This window comes from Diadema setosum, chromosome 3, assembly GCF_964275005.1.
Source record: "Diadema setosum chromosome 3, eeDiaSeto1, whole genome shotgun sequence".
Classification (NCBI taxonomy): domain Eukaryota; kingdom Metazoa; phylum Echinodermata; class Echinoidea; order Diadematoida; family Diadematidae; genus Diadema; species Diadema setosum.
This window is the reverse complement of record NC_092687.1, coordinates 28961309-28975770: the sequence shown is the minus strand read 5'-3', so window position 1 is coordinate 28975770 and position 14462 is coordinate 28961309. Positions and strand designations below refer to the sequence as shown.

The 14462-nt window shown below is 40.0% G+C and overlaps 1 long non-coding RNA gene across 2 annotated transcripts; it reads right to left on the bottom strand.

The window, feature by feature from the left end:
- Positions 1 to 3574: 3574 nt before the first annotated feature.
- LOC140226323 (uncharacterized) lies at positions 3575 to 13728 on the bottom strand. 2 transcript variants are annotated; one of them, XR_011900930.1, is made up of 3 exons: positions 13709 to 13728; positions 8916 to 8991; positions 3575 to 6075 (listed from the first exon to the last, which is right to left on the bottom strand). It is a non-coding gene; the product is annotated as an uncharacterized lncRNA (long non-coding RNA). The 2 variants fall into 2 exon arrangements; XR_011900929.1 differs by lacking the exon at positions 13709 to 13728 and adding an exon at positions 10600 to 10651.
- Between the last annotated feature and the right edge of the window lie 734 nt (positions 13729 to 14462).

Sequence of the window (14462 nt, the reverse complement as noted above, 5' to 3'; positions counted from 1 at the left end):
GCTAACACCATCGGGTCAGGGTGGGGCATCGGAAATATTCAGTGATTGTTTAAGTTGTATTTGTCTTTGAATTCACTGCTTTTGTTGTTGTTGTTGTTGTGATGATGTTTTATTTGATAGTGCTATATGGGGGTAGTCATCTGTGGGATAGTTATCCAGGAGTAGTTATCCTGGGGGTAATTATTCGGGGGTATAATCCGGGGGTAGTTATCCAGATCCAAGGGGTAGTAATTATGGGGTAGTTTTCCAGGAGGTAGTGTTCCTAGACCCCAAATGTCGATAAACAACTTGTCACCTTGATTTCTTGTCCTAAACAAATTCCAACCACTCGTTGACTTGTCTTTTTGTCCGCAACAAGTCGACTTTTCTGTTCCACTAACTAACCAATTTGTTTTCTTTTCCAAAACAAGTCGACTTGTCGTGTTTTGACAACTCGGCATTTTGTCTTCTCGTCCAAAACAAGTCGACTTGCCGAGTTTCAACAACTTGTCATTTGACGTCTTGTCCCAAGCAAGTCGACATTCCGAGTTTCAACAACTCGTTATCATGTCTTCTTTTCCCAAACAAGTCGACTTCCCGAGTTTCAACAACTCATTTTCATGTCTTTTTGTCCAAAACGAGTCGACTTGCTGGCCCGTATTCTACTGTAGACCAAGGTTTAAACCAATTTTAGACTCACCTATGGTTTAGCTAGACCCGAGGTTTAATTTTGTATTCTGCTAGCGAGGTTTAGTTAAACCCAAGTCTATTTCGGGTTTAAATTAAACCCGAAATAGTCTTTGGTCAAGCCGTCATGGTGCCCTCTATGGAAGAAGAAATTCTCCCTCTCTGAGTCCTTTTCTCTCCACAAATCCACTTAAATTTATTATTGGCAGTGTATCAGCCACATGAGCGTGAATTTCTTGGATTTTGAATAGTTTTTACGGGTATTTATGTCGAATAAGGGCATGCTTGCGACGACTCGTGAAGCACTGTACATTTGACTGTACAGTTTGTGTACGTGTGCGACGCACGCATCACAGGATACATGTTAAGCGTATAGCGTAGCGCTATTATTCCTGGCTAGCTAGCTTTGAATGCTCAGTACCAGCAGAGCCATCGCGCCGCGCCGGCCGGCGGCACGGTTGCTGTGTGCGCTGGCGACATGGCTTTTTATGTCGATTGAATCGTGAGTTCGGAATGGATTGGCGATTGATCAAACCAGGACTTTGAGGTAGGAAATTGAATAAAAGCTTTTCTCTTAAAGCCCGTCTGCACTAGTCATTATTTTGATGCCAGAACTTTTTTTGTAAAGAGCGCCATCTATCAAAACTTCCGGTGGCCGGGTTACATCCACGGAACTCTAGTCAAAACTCTAGTTCTATGGTTACATCGTTATTTTATACTGTGGCTGCGCTGATCGCCGCCTGCCGGTCAGCGCACGATCTCACAGCAGCTTGTGCGCATACGCAGAGCCGAGAAAACACACACAAGCAGTGCATATTATGGTGGGGTACCGAGAGCCCAGCCCGGCCCGCCCGGCGCGGCCTCGATCTTTCGGCCGATCGCGAGGGAACGGGTTACTTGTCGCGAGAGAGATCCACGACAATCCACTCACTCAGCCCAATGACCTACTCACCAGCGTAGCGAGCAGAAAAACATCGCTGGGCGGTGAATTACTAGTACTGTAATGTGGCCGTCGGTTTCTTCGTCGGGCCAGCGAGCTGGGATTTGTAACTTCTGAACTATAATTATTCGCCTGATTATGGGTTGGTCAATTACGATGACATGTGATTAGTGATCGCATTTAGTTTGTTGGTTGTCAATTCCAGCTCGTAAATAAACGTAGCACAGCATGAACACGTATTGTACCAACGATCAATCACATTTCCACGAAAATTTATTACCCACCTCGATCTCCGCGGTATCCTATCTCCGGCCCTGTGTAGGCGATACACCGATAACGGTTTCGCTATACCTCACTTTCCCGTACGTTTTGCATAGTTGATTTTGTGTTGTTTATTTTTTCATTACATGTACAGTTGTATATCATAATCAATGTCAAGGCCCTACGGCTACAACTGTACAAATGCTTGTAAACATGAATCACATGCATAAATATGAATATGTCAATAAATAAAAAAAAAATAAACAGTCCAGGAACCAAAACAGTAAAGATCGAGAAGGACGACTAAAACCCGTGTCCATGAATGTTACTGAAGATGGTCGATAGTAGGTGGATGAAGATAGTAGGTCCTTATAATAATGATGATAGTAACAATGAGGATGATAATGGTGATAATAATAAGAATAGTAGTAGTATTAGTAGTACAAGTAATTGTATCAGCAGAAGCAGTAGTAGTATAGTAGTGACAATAATAATAATGATACAGTAATAATAATAATGATAAATTACTTCATGAAGCGTTGAAATCCAATCTGCAAAATGCTCTTAATCAGTCTTGTCACAGAATAACAAATCTAATGGACAAGTATTTCAGAAATGGCAACTCTGCAACATACATAAAACCAGGCCTCAGTGGATTCCATCTCCCTATTAAAAACAAACCTCTTGAAATTTGCGCAGCAAAGGCTACCAAATAATATAGAAATTGTCCGAAAGAAGCAAGTGAAAGGCTTGCATAGAAACTCATTATGAAGGAGTCCTTGGGACCATGGAATACAATATCCAGCGAAATTGAAGGTTTACACAGAAAATGTTTTCAGCTGAATAACTTATGAAAGCATCGCACCAAGGAACAACATTTTAGGTATTCTTATACCGAGATATAGGAGATTCAGGTGTATTACTCTTTATCTTTTGCCAAACACACATCTCCAGAAGGATCAGACCACAAGGGACTTAGTTAGGCCAGTAGGCAGGTGCATATTGCCAATTCTGAATTTGTACCCTTGCAAAACTTTTCATCCGTGAGCTCTAATGATTCGTAATGAATTCAACTTTATAATTTCGTCCCTTTGCACACTGACTACTTATAGTACCATCCAAAGATAATGTTGCAGAAAATTTGATTCAAAAGACGGAATCCATGCACATGCAGGTGCAGGGTTATAACTTGGTTTATCCCGAAGCTCAGACAAACATTACATGAGCCCTGTCTATAGCTTTAGGGTTGCTAGGGAATCCATGATTGTAGAAGTGAACTCAATACGAACGTTTATTGAGCCGTCACTAAGGTTTTGTCATTACTAACAAATAACCAAAAGGCATGTACACCCCACATGACGCCAGTAATGATGTTCAGTAAACAACAGGTGTAATTCTCCTGGAATATCATCACAAGGAATATTTGTCATGTGGACAGATGCATGATACACACAATCTAATACAATATGTATACGACATACAGTGCTTTCCTGATATTATAGGTTTTGTGTATTCTTGAACAAAGGATCTCTACTTTGTCCGAAACTTTGACCGAAATGTCCGACCCTTTTCAGCAAATATAATCTGCACTGATTTTCAAGACAGTAATCGTCTTAGCAAAAAGTCACATGAACTGTCATCACTCGGGGAAGAAAAAATGTCCATAAATTTTAATACGTGTAAACAACTAAAATTGTCTACTGCTTGTGACAGGATAAATTTCGGAATGTATACCGTGTTATTAGTGTACTGCATATTGTATGCAAACTTCTGCAACAAAGGATCTCCATAGCAACCCTTTGCGAGCAACCAATTCTAACCCTGTATTCTATCTTTTGGATCCAAATGTTTTTGACACAGGTTGAATAGTCTCTGTCACGGTGCAGGTAAGGAAATGTTCATAAATTTGAATACATTATGGAAATGGTCTGTTCGAATACAACTGTACGTTACAAAATGCTCTGCTGTCGTGCGGGTTGGCAAATAAAACGCCTAAATTCCCTCTACAGATCAATTAGCAAATTCTCAATAACCTCAAAATAAAAATAAAGTGGTCATATCGTATCGATAAATGTATCTTTTTGTGACCTGTATAGTCGGATGTCGTTCGCAATGTTTCTACATGAAATGCGGGCTACTTGTGATTAGGAATTCTGACCTTAGTGTGGTAACTGAAATAGTCGAGCAAGACATGGCTTAGTGTTCAAATTTCATGCATACTTCCAATGATTTCTAGACCAATTCGAGAGCTTGTTCCAGCTCATAAGGTGTTTTCTCCAACATTCAGGAGGAATTTCAGTCAGAACTCTGAATCCAACTATTTTTGACAGGTTCTCTGAGCTGTTTCTGCCACTAAGCAGGGACGAAAATATAACTTGAAATTCACTACAAAACTGGTCTAGTACGCTATGCAGGTGAGTGGAACAAAGTGGAACACAAGATTTGTGAGTATTGATGTCGGACTCAGAAACGAAGTCGCGTTTCCTTCTTTACCAGAGTTAGTTGCATAAATCTCAGGACACCTAGGACAGAAAAAGAAACGAGTGATTGTTTCCTTCTTTGCTCTTTGTGTTTATTGCGAAACTGTTTCAATACACATGTATAGTACCATGGTTATCATGTACAAATGCTAAAGGGATAGGATTAGCTTGTGCTAATGTGAAAACCAACCACAGAGAAAAATATATTATCAAAACGAGATCTGTAGGAAATACACCAAACACTCACTACCACAGTTAATGTATGTGTAGGCATAATGACAACACACCAACTTACATTATATATTTCTTTCACCATCCACGGCACAGGGATTTTGACAAGGGTGAGCACATCCCGTTTGCATGTAAATCTTGCACATATTCTGTCTTGTATATTTTGGGGGATAAGAGGCTTTGCCATTTTCAACCTTCAAATCCATGATGATGTCGAGTTGCGAACTTCACAGTCTACATCAAACCAACAGTTTATCATGGAGGTAGGAGATGTGTTGATATAGAGAAGCATCCCACCTCACGAACTATAAACCCTGTTCTGTCAATGAGGATGTGCATATCATATTCATATATGTTTTGCTGGCAGAATGTGCATACAAACATTTTAGCATAGGGATGGGGTGAAACAAAGTCTAAATAACTAGTTACCGCAAGATGGAGGCATAATAAGTAGCTTTGCAGACAATAAAAATACAAAGAAAATGTTTAGAAATATCTGCAGCCTTTGCAGACAATAAAAATACAAAGAAAATGTTTAGAAATATCTCCATCCAATACATACTTGTATACACATTATCGGTAAAATGTCTTGTACAATTTTTTTTTTCCACATGTAGTTTTATACATGTATCAGCCACAAAGGAAGTTCGTCATCTCTGGCGTGTTCTGTTAGATTTACTCACCTATTCAGCATTTTACAATATCACTAGTGTCTTGAAATGAACATAATGTCTCATACAGTAATTGATACCTGCATATAAGTGCATAAAGAATCACTCATGCGTAATAGATAGTAGGCCTACAACAAAGGGATACTTCACTATGTTACATGTACTATGAGCACACATCTCATAGAATAATCGTAAGACCTAACCAAACTAAGAGCAACCAGTGCCGTCTATTGAAAGTATGTTGCAAGATCCAAGATACAAGGAAAATGGTTGTGGAAGGAATATAAAGTTCGACCCTATAACCATCTCGGTACCCTTTGACCTCCTGATAACCTACATAGTGCCCGTTAGCAGATGAGTACTGTACTCGGTTCTAATGGCCCAGACAGAACAGGAGGGAACCACTCTTCGATTGCTAGCGCCCAATTTGTCGTGCTGCCAATGGACGTACAATGTATGTGCGATATGACGCGTGACGGTATGATCTGTTGCCCCTGTCTGCGGCCCAGGCGTGCTGGTTCTCCAGGTTGTGGCGAACGATGTCGAGTACAGCTGGGTCCAAACAGAGGCGACGGAATCGTGCAGAGAGCGAGTGACACTGCATGTTAGCTTTTCTGCAGCATTTTTTCTCTACGTCATGCGCCATCTCCCTGCACCGCCCACATTTGCACCATGGAGGCACGGCTTCTGGCTCTGGCTCTCGTGGCGGCTGTGGCGGTGGATGAACAAACTGCTCGAAGAAATCTTCGAATAGTCCAGCTGTCCTTTTCAAGTTCGTGATGGCCAGCTCATTGACTTGATCCCTGGTGAGCGCCTCCACCTTGGCCTACGCATGAGAGACAGAAATAAATAAGAAAAATAATGAAACAAATTCTGCCTACAGCTGTACATCAAAAGTACTGTAACACAAAATGCGCATGCATTAATTCATTGACTGTTGATTGTTTGTTTTTGTTTGCATGTTGGTTGACTAGACATCATAACATTCAATGGTAATAGATGATATTATCATGTATTAAGACTTGTTGCTGCAATAAAGGATGCCCATATGGCGACCCTAAAAGCTTGTTCGAGCTCATGCGATGCTTGTCCGAGCTTCGGGAGCAAGTAGGAGCATAAAACCATATTGTGTCTCTTGTGTCCAGTATTGTTTGTTGCAGGTTCTAGAATTGTTGTCAATGCTAATGAACGGGTTTCTCATGTATTCAGATTGTATTTTTGTAAACAAATAATGACAACCCAACAAACTTTGTCCGCGCTCATGTGAAGTTTGTAACAGCGTCGTGAACAAGGAAGATTATATATTCTGACTGTCTGTGACAAGTTCTTCGAATTGTTGTCAATGAGCGCATGGAAGGAAACAAGTATAATTGTGTAAATCTGGATACAGTACGAAAATGGTTTATGGAGCAGATTGCAAGTTTCTCCTCCAAATTCAATACGGTCTGTGGGAAAACCAAACCACGTCTTACAGTATCAAACCCCACAAGCCACAGGCGATTAAATTACCACTATAAAACATTGTCTTTGGACTTACATGCTCTAGGCGTCACATTAGTATGATGGTTTTATGGCAAATACGTTTCTAAAATATTTTATGTTGAGCATATAGGTTCAGGTACATAATTTTGTCAGTCAACTTAATCAATATTTGTGAGTCAAATCATGTAGAAAATCTTTCATTGTACCAATATATCTTCCATATTGTAATTCATTTAGCAATGCATCAGATTTTCTTGAGGTAACCCTGAATCTTTGGTCATTACTAAACTACAAGATACAATGTAACACGACATATCAATTTATCATATGCAGCTCTGATTGGGATTTCCGATACTTGGCTTAGAAAATTGATTCTGTCTCCTAAATTTGATTTGGAATTGACGAAATTGTGCTAACTAAACTGTGTTGCAACCTTTCCAAATTCATACCGAAATCGAACAACTGATGAGCCCTACATGTACAAAACTTGTACACTGTATATGTGGCTTCATAACAAACTTCAAGCTTCAAAAAGTCTACTATTTTTCAAGTGCATCCACGATTTCCCTGCAAACACATGTCAAGGTAACCAGAACTATTTCTGCTATTCCTGTTACCATGCTCTAAAGGTACAGTAGTTAGGTGAAGATTCAATGAACAGAAGTAAATGGGAGGCTTCTTATTTTAATGTCCTATTGACTTCACAGCAGCAAATCTTTATCAATGCTTCAGAGTAACTAAATGTATGTAAACAGGATTGAAGAGAAAAAAGAGCAACAAACGCTTCTCTCCCTGTCTCCTCTTTCCCCTGCCATGAACAATTCAGAACCCCCCCCCCTCCTTTTTCCCCTAGCGTGAATGACGAGAAAGAAAATCCGCAAGACTTCCTCGAATTCTTGAAGTTCTTTTCTGTCTCTTTTTTTCCCCTCGCACATGAAAGATGCAAAACACACACAGACCCAAGACAGAGACCACTACCATCAGAAAAACAAAAACACCAACTACTAGTAAAGAGACAGAAGTGCTAGACAGGGTTGGGGCCTGGGAAGGGCTACCGACAAAGGAACACGGCGCGCACAAGCATTCTTTCGTGAGATCGTATTACAACTGGCACCTAGCCTTTTGTCAAGGCCCTCTCGCTGTAATGGGCGAGCGAAGCGAGCCCAGCCGAGCGCGCCAGCGCAACCCCACTCAGCTGGGCTCTCTTCACCATACAGCGAGAGGGCCTTGACAAAAGGCTAACTGGCACCTGGTCATGGCCTGGGAACAGCGCCAAGAGTATAGTCTTGTCACAGACCCCAATTATTAGACCTGGTAACATGGTACCCAATAGGGTTACAGCTCGTTATTCCAAAAGGTTTGTCATTCCGAAGGCTCTTCAGTCCGCAGATTCGTTATTCCGAAGATTTGTTTTTCCAAATATCATTTCGGATTAACAAATCTTTGGAATAACGCCACAAATGTTCAGATTGATGAACCTTTTTTATTTTCGGATTAACGAACCTCTAGGTATTGGGAATATGTGTGTTTCGGAGTAACGAACCTTCGGAATAATGAACCTTCAGAATATCGAACATTCATTATGTTTGTTTGAGGTATATGTACATGTACATTGCTCTAGTTTATTGAGATTTGCTACATCCACCTTTGAAGTTTTACCCAATTTTACCCAAAGTCTAATCAAGTGATTATCCCACCTTGCTTCACCCTTGTGCAAAGTTTAGTGAAATTTGCTTGATCCAGTCTTGAGTTTTAATATCACACAGTGAATTTTTAGAATTTGACCTTGACCTTTGACTCTTGCCAATTTTACACAAAATGTTATCAAGTTAGTGCCCTATCATATTTTACCCTTGTGCCAAGTTTGCTGAAATTTGCTCAATACAGTCTTGAGTTATTGCATAAACTGTTTTAGATGACCTTCACTTTTGACCTACGACCAATTTCTAATCAAGTGATTGCCCAATCATACTTCATAGTCGGACTATGTTTGGTCAAATTCCGCTCAGTATTACTCAAGTTATCGCGTATACTAAAGTAGACAGACAGACCTACAACCCAAAAATATCATGCCTCAAGCACCCATCGGACAGAGGAATAAAAAGGATTCATGGTCAAATTTGTGGGCATTTTATTGTCAATAAGCCTGTGCATAACAATGATAATTTTTAGTTTGATACTCACCTGACTTGGTTCAGGAGGGTCTTAGAGTTGATCGGTGAAAACAACACTCCTCTGCGCAGAGGAGCTCTCCTAGGAGCTGTAAACACAAACAAAGCATACTTAATTAACCACATACATGTAATGCAACAAAGTCATAATTACTTTCAATTATACTAATGACATATATTTTCCGAATGAGTGTCAGTAAATGACATTTTCATGTCGAGTCGAGTACAAAATTTTACAGTTTGATCCTAGATTTTTAGAGTCCTAGTTATCAACGAGCAAGGTAGCACAACACTCCTAGAAAGAACACATCAGTATGTATTATGGTCAAGAAAATTCTCAGGGATACGTGAAAAAAAAATGTACCCAAAAATATATGCTAATTGGCTGAAAAAAGTGCAGATATAGGGTGTTGCAAATGCTCTTTTACACACAATTTGTGATCACGATATTGTCTTTTTAATATGGATGGGAATAACATATTGAAAAGGCAATCATTGTACAGTGCATTTACCATGAAAAGTATGATGTGTGGCAAACAGCAGCAATGACCTTGAGTATAATACAGTGTACTTCTCAAAAAGTAAAGGTTACAAACATTCTTTTACAACAAACTCCTAAAATTGAATGGTAATTGGTCAATGGGTATACACTGTAGGACACACTGTGTAGAGTATAGAGTACACATGTATTGTTCCTTTACAATGTAGCTGAGGGATCACACTCTCATCAAAGCAATGGTTTTAAGAGTTTTAATAAAATCATTTGATTTGTATACCGGTATACGAAATAAAAACATTTTTTTCTGAATAACTCACAAACTAAACATCGTCTGGTATACTAAAGGCAGTATTCTGACCAAAGAAAACATGTTTTTTTTTTATGTTTTCTCTGAGAGGAACATTTGGTTCAGTTGGATGGCCATTTGCATTCTTTCATTCCTTATTCAGAACATTGCTTCCAATGCACAAGTTATTTCAGCTGACATTTTTCCTCTGAGATACGAGGCCGAAGATATCTTGGGCTGCAGAACTTAAAATAACACTAATTTTGCTGATGGTAAACTTCCACTTCAGCAGAACATTTCTGGAAAGAAATAACAGGAACAATGAGTACCGGTATATAACTTGATGTTTCCAGCAGGATACATCCTAAATACTGCATGCTATTTTATGGGTAAAATCAGCAAAAGACTCAAGAAGTCAGATGAATTCCCAGCACTGTTCGTTACAAGGTATCCAGAAATTGGCCAATCATGAGCTATTTTCCATGTTTGGTGTTAGATATCAGCATATCTATCCAAATCAAAATAACTCATCCCAATGTCATGACTGCTTTAGTTGACCAATAAAGGTCTTGAGTTTGAACTTACTTAGTAACTGTAAGTCACCTTTTTTTTATTTTTTTTTTTCGTATCACCGAACAGATGATAAGGAGGTTTGTGTATGAATACATTACACTATTCATGTACTCTGTCTTCAGAGGCAACCATCTACTATTAGCCACTCAGGAAAAACAAACTGTATGGGGGAGGGCTATTGACAGGCTTAATGAATATTCCAGAATAGTCGGCATCTCTGGGTTTATAGGATATTTTTGTTATCCATCCCGACAGGATTATGCTGTAAGAACAAACAATGATCACAAAATAAATTTCGGACCCTATCAATACTACAATGTACGCTTCAAGAAATCTCACTTGAAGTATCTACCGGCTGGCCCAATTCTTGAGTCCTTGGGAGTTCGAGACGCATCTGGACAGAGCTTCCTGCAGGTAGATCTTCAGCAGTAGTTGCTCTGAAAAACATATGAACTGACAGCTTGTACTACACAATATAACCAAAGACATCTAACTTTGAAGAAAAATTAAATTTCATTGTTATTCCACACAATGTATTTCCATTGGCACAAAATTCCAAGAGTGCCTTGAAACATTGACATCGCCTTAGGGCTCTGTTAGACACTGTAGCTGACCTCTGTGTGTAAAATACCTTTTTAATCAACCTGCAGAGCATGCAAAGAGTAAGGTTTCCATGCAATCAAAATCGTCCAGTGGACATTATGGATTCTGAGGTGATTGACAATGCACTACATATTTCAGAGGAGCACAACCTCAAAGAAGACAATGCTGTACAATGTTTGTCAGCAACTGCAGAGGTGGAGATGGTTTCTGTCTGTGATGTTGTGCTATCAGCTGCAGAGGCTACAAGTAAGTCAGATTATTCTGATGACCGAGAACTAACACAAAGAAGATGCACAGGGGCAAATAAGTTTATACATCGTGTATACTTTATGCCCAACATCAAGGTAAATCAAGGCAAGAGCAGTACAGCATAAAACATAATGTTAGTTGGATACCATGCATACAAATGTACTGTACCCCAGACTTTTCATATCACATTAGTGAATATTATACGAGAGGTTTCAGCAGCACACTAAAAACATGTAGTCTGTCCCCTTTATTACCAATCATGCGGCAATGACCATGTTGAAGAAAGATGAAAATCCCAATAGGTTACTGTAAAAGATTTCTGTGAAACAATACACCATACTGCATGGCCCGGTAGCCTACTGAGATGGTATGACAGTGCGCTAGAGTAGCGTGCGACTGTGCTTTCGTACCAGTAAAGGTGGATGAGACATGGAATTCTTTCATTTCATAAACTAGTGTAAAATGCAATTTCAATTTAAGCGATTTCCATGAATTCCAAACCACTGTTCACGCATCTTTGGGGGCAGATCTACATAATGATCATAATATTGGCTACCCTTTCATGGTATACCAGACATATTGCATTCAGCTTGACAAATATTACACTCGTCCATCGTGCAATATTCATCTGGCTTCACATAATTGATCAGGTATACCACTCAAGGACAGCCAATTACTCCGCTACAAAGCTATCTTGACATCAAGAAATCAGTATTTCTACTACACTGTATATTGATATTATGATGGCAAAGAAAAGGTGCTGAATTTGATGGGAGTGTACATTGGCGTGTACACGTAGGGTCTGTACAGTGTAAATGTATGAAATAGCAGTTTTGCATGTGTGACAATTATACATTGTACAAATGTGCCTGTACCTTCCTTTTGTTCTGGCCTTGTATTTCCAATAATGCCCACAAATCAAATCAATTTATTCTGATATGCTCTCTTTGACCTTGGCCATTTGACGTAAAAAACACCCAAATTTTCTCATTTTAAATCTTAGTAAAATTGGTGTCCAGTTACTGAGCCCCAACTGTCCTTAGTTGTTATATTATACAACCTACCGAAACAGGGAACTACAACTGTAACCATACTCGAAAAAGTACAGTACAGGTACGTACATGTATGAAAGGCATAATGAATTCAATGTCTACGTCTTTCATACAGTCCAGCTCGCAATGCAACGCGCTGGCAACTAGGTGCAAGTGAGCTCACAAAATCTGACCAACGATAGATTGTGCAATCCTGCAGCCAGGGCCTCCAGTCAGTCCAAGGGTTTGAATACCAAATCTTATTTTTGTAACCAGTGGAGGTGTTGCCTGCAGGATTGTGCGATAAGTGGTAACCCATATCCCATGGAGGCACATGCTGCAGGTCTGCGCAATCTATTGCCGGTCACCATGTGAGTTCAATTGCACCTGACCAACGATAGATTGTGCAATCCTGCAGCCAGGGCCTCCAGTCAGTCCAAGGGTTTGAATACCAAATCTTATTTTTGTAACTAGTGGAGGTGTTGCCTGCAGGATTGTGCGATAAGTGGTAACCCATATCCCATGGAGGCACAGGCTGCAGGTCTGCGCAATCTATTGCCGGTCACCATGTGAGTTCAATTGCACCCAGTTGTCTGCAACGTTGCATGCAAGCTGCCCTGTATAAGACTGTCGCTACAACTGTACATGTAGTCAAGCATTTTATTACCATAAGGTTTTGTACGACCAAAAATTATTTTCAATAGCTGATTTAGATATACTACACGATGTGCAGAAAAATATTCCTTCAAATTTCATGCTCTTTATTGAGTTTTCATGAAGTCCAACACAATGAGTGATGAAAGCTCCAGATGCGTTATCTCTCGCACATAAATCTTTGCTAGTACTAAGATAACTAGACGGTAAGAGTTACAGATCTAACGTTAGTACTACAGTCAGCACTAGTAGTCTAGTAGTGACTAGTAGTACCAGAGCAAATGTACACGCGGTTCCTAGTCCTACTGTAGATCTAGGCCTACAAGTATAGACTCTATGTACAGCTGATGTGCTGTCCCCCTGAATATTACCACACATGTGAGAAATGACACCAATCTCGAGATTGCAATTGGAAAACAGATAACATATCTTGAATTGATCATGATTTCCCTTCCTAGAAATTTTGACAATTTGTTGAGGCTGGGTTAGTGAGGAACAATAAGCTAAAAATGAAAACGTTCATATACGGCTAGTGATAATTTAACGTTACATGTATGGCTGGGTCTACTACTGTGACCGTACACGTTCACTAATTGACTTAATCAGGCCTACTTTAGGTCTAGTCATTGAGTCATCATAGTACTTTTTGTCGTAAGTTGGACGTCAGTATTTATTGTGATAATCATTAAAAAAAAATGTGAATAAGGCTGTTTTAAATTGTGTCATCGTTCATCGCGATAGTTGCATGATCAACGCTGCGGTACAACTGTACCGGTATTTGAATTCAAGTAACGGTAACGTTATCGTTACATGGATTTGGAAGGTTATAAATTCAGCGTTCAGTGAATGTCATTTGCAACTGAATAAAAAATAGGTACAATTATACATCATACAAGTTGAGTTTCACCCACCTTGGCTTATCAGAGGCTTCTGACTCAGTCTGAGTGCATGTAGAAACTTGCACAACGGGTTGATCCCGCAATCCTGGCACACAGTGCTGATGCCCAGTGCGAGTGGTGGACATCCAGCAGATGACCAGCAAAGTCATCCTGTGTTGAATGGCTTGATGGGCCGTGAAGGGCAACGTTTATCTTGTTCATTTCTTGCCGATAAACAGCTCGCACCTCCTCCCACTGGATCCAGCATTTACCAAGTCGTATCCGCGACATAATGGCACGCAGATTGAAGTTCGACACAAAGATCAGAATAAACGATCTGAGTGTTGAAGACAGTGTTTGAAAGCACCGAACAGATCGCGAAGTGATTTACGTGACAACGTACGCATAACCATGGGATGTACCATCGATCATGGTATACATACTATGCACTGGACTGCGCATAATGCGGGATCGAAGCAAGCCGCTGCGCTGCGAGGCCATCCCCTACGGGAACCGGGTGGTCTGTGTGTTAAGTCTATGGGGATTTCAGAATTCAGTGTGGAAGGGGTTAATTGCTGCACGCCGCTTGGCATTATGGGGGAAATGCTGGGCACCACAGAGAAAAATGAGCCTTATGATGGCGCTAGACATGTTTCTTGCCAGTGCAGACGCACTTTAAGATTGTCGTTTAATAAAAATGGAAACCATTCTAACATTTAGAAATAGATACCTAGGCCTATATCAACCCTGTCTCGATATTACTATTAACGTTAGTATTAGAAGTAGA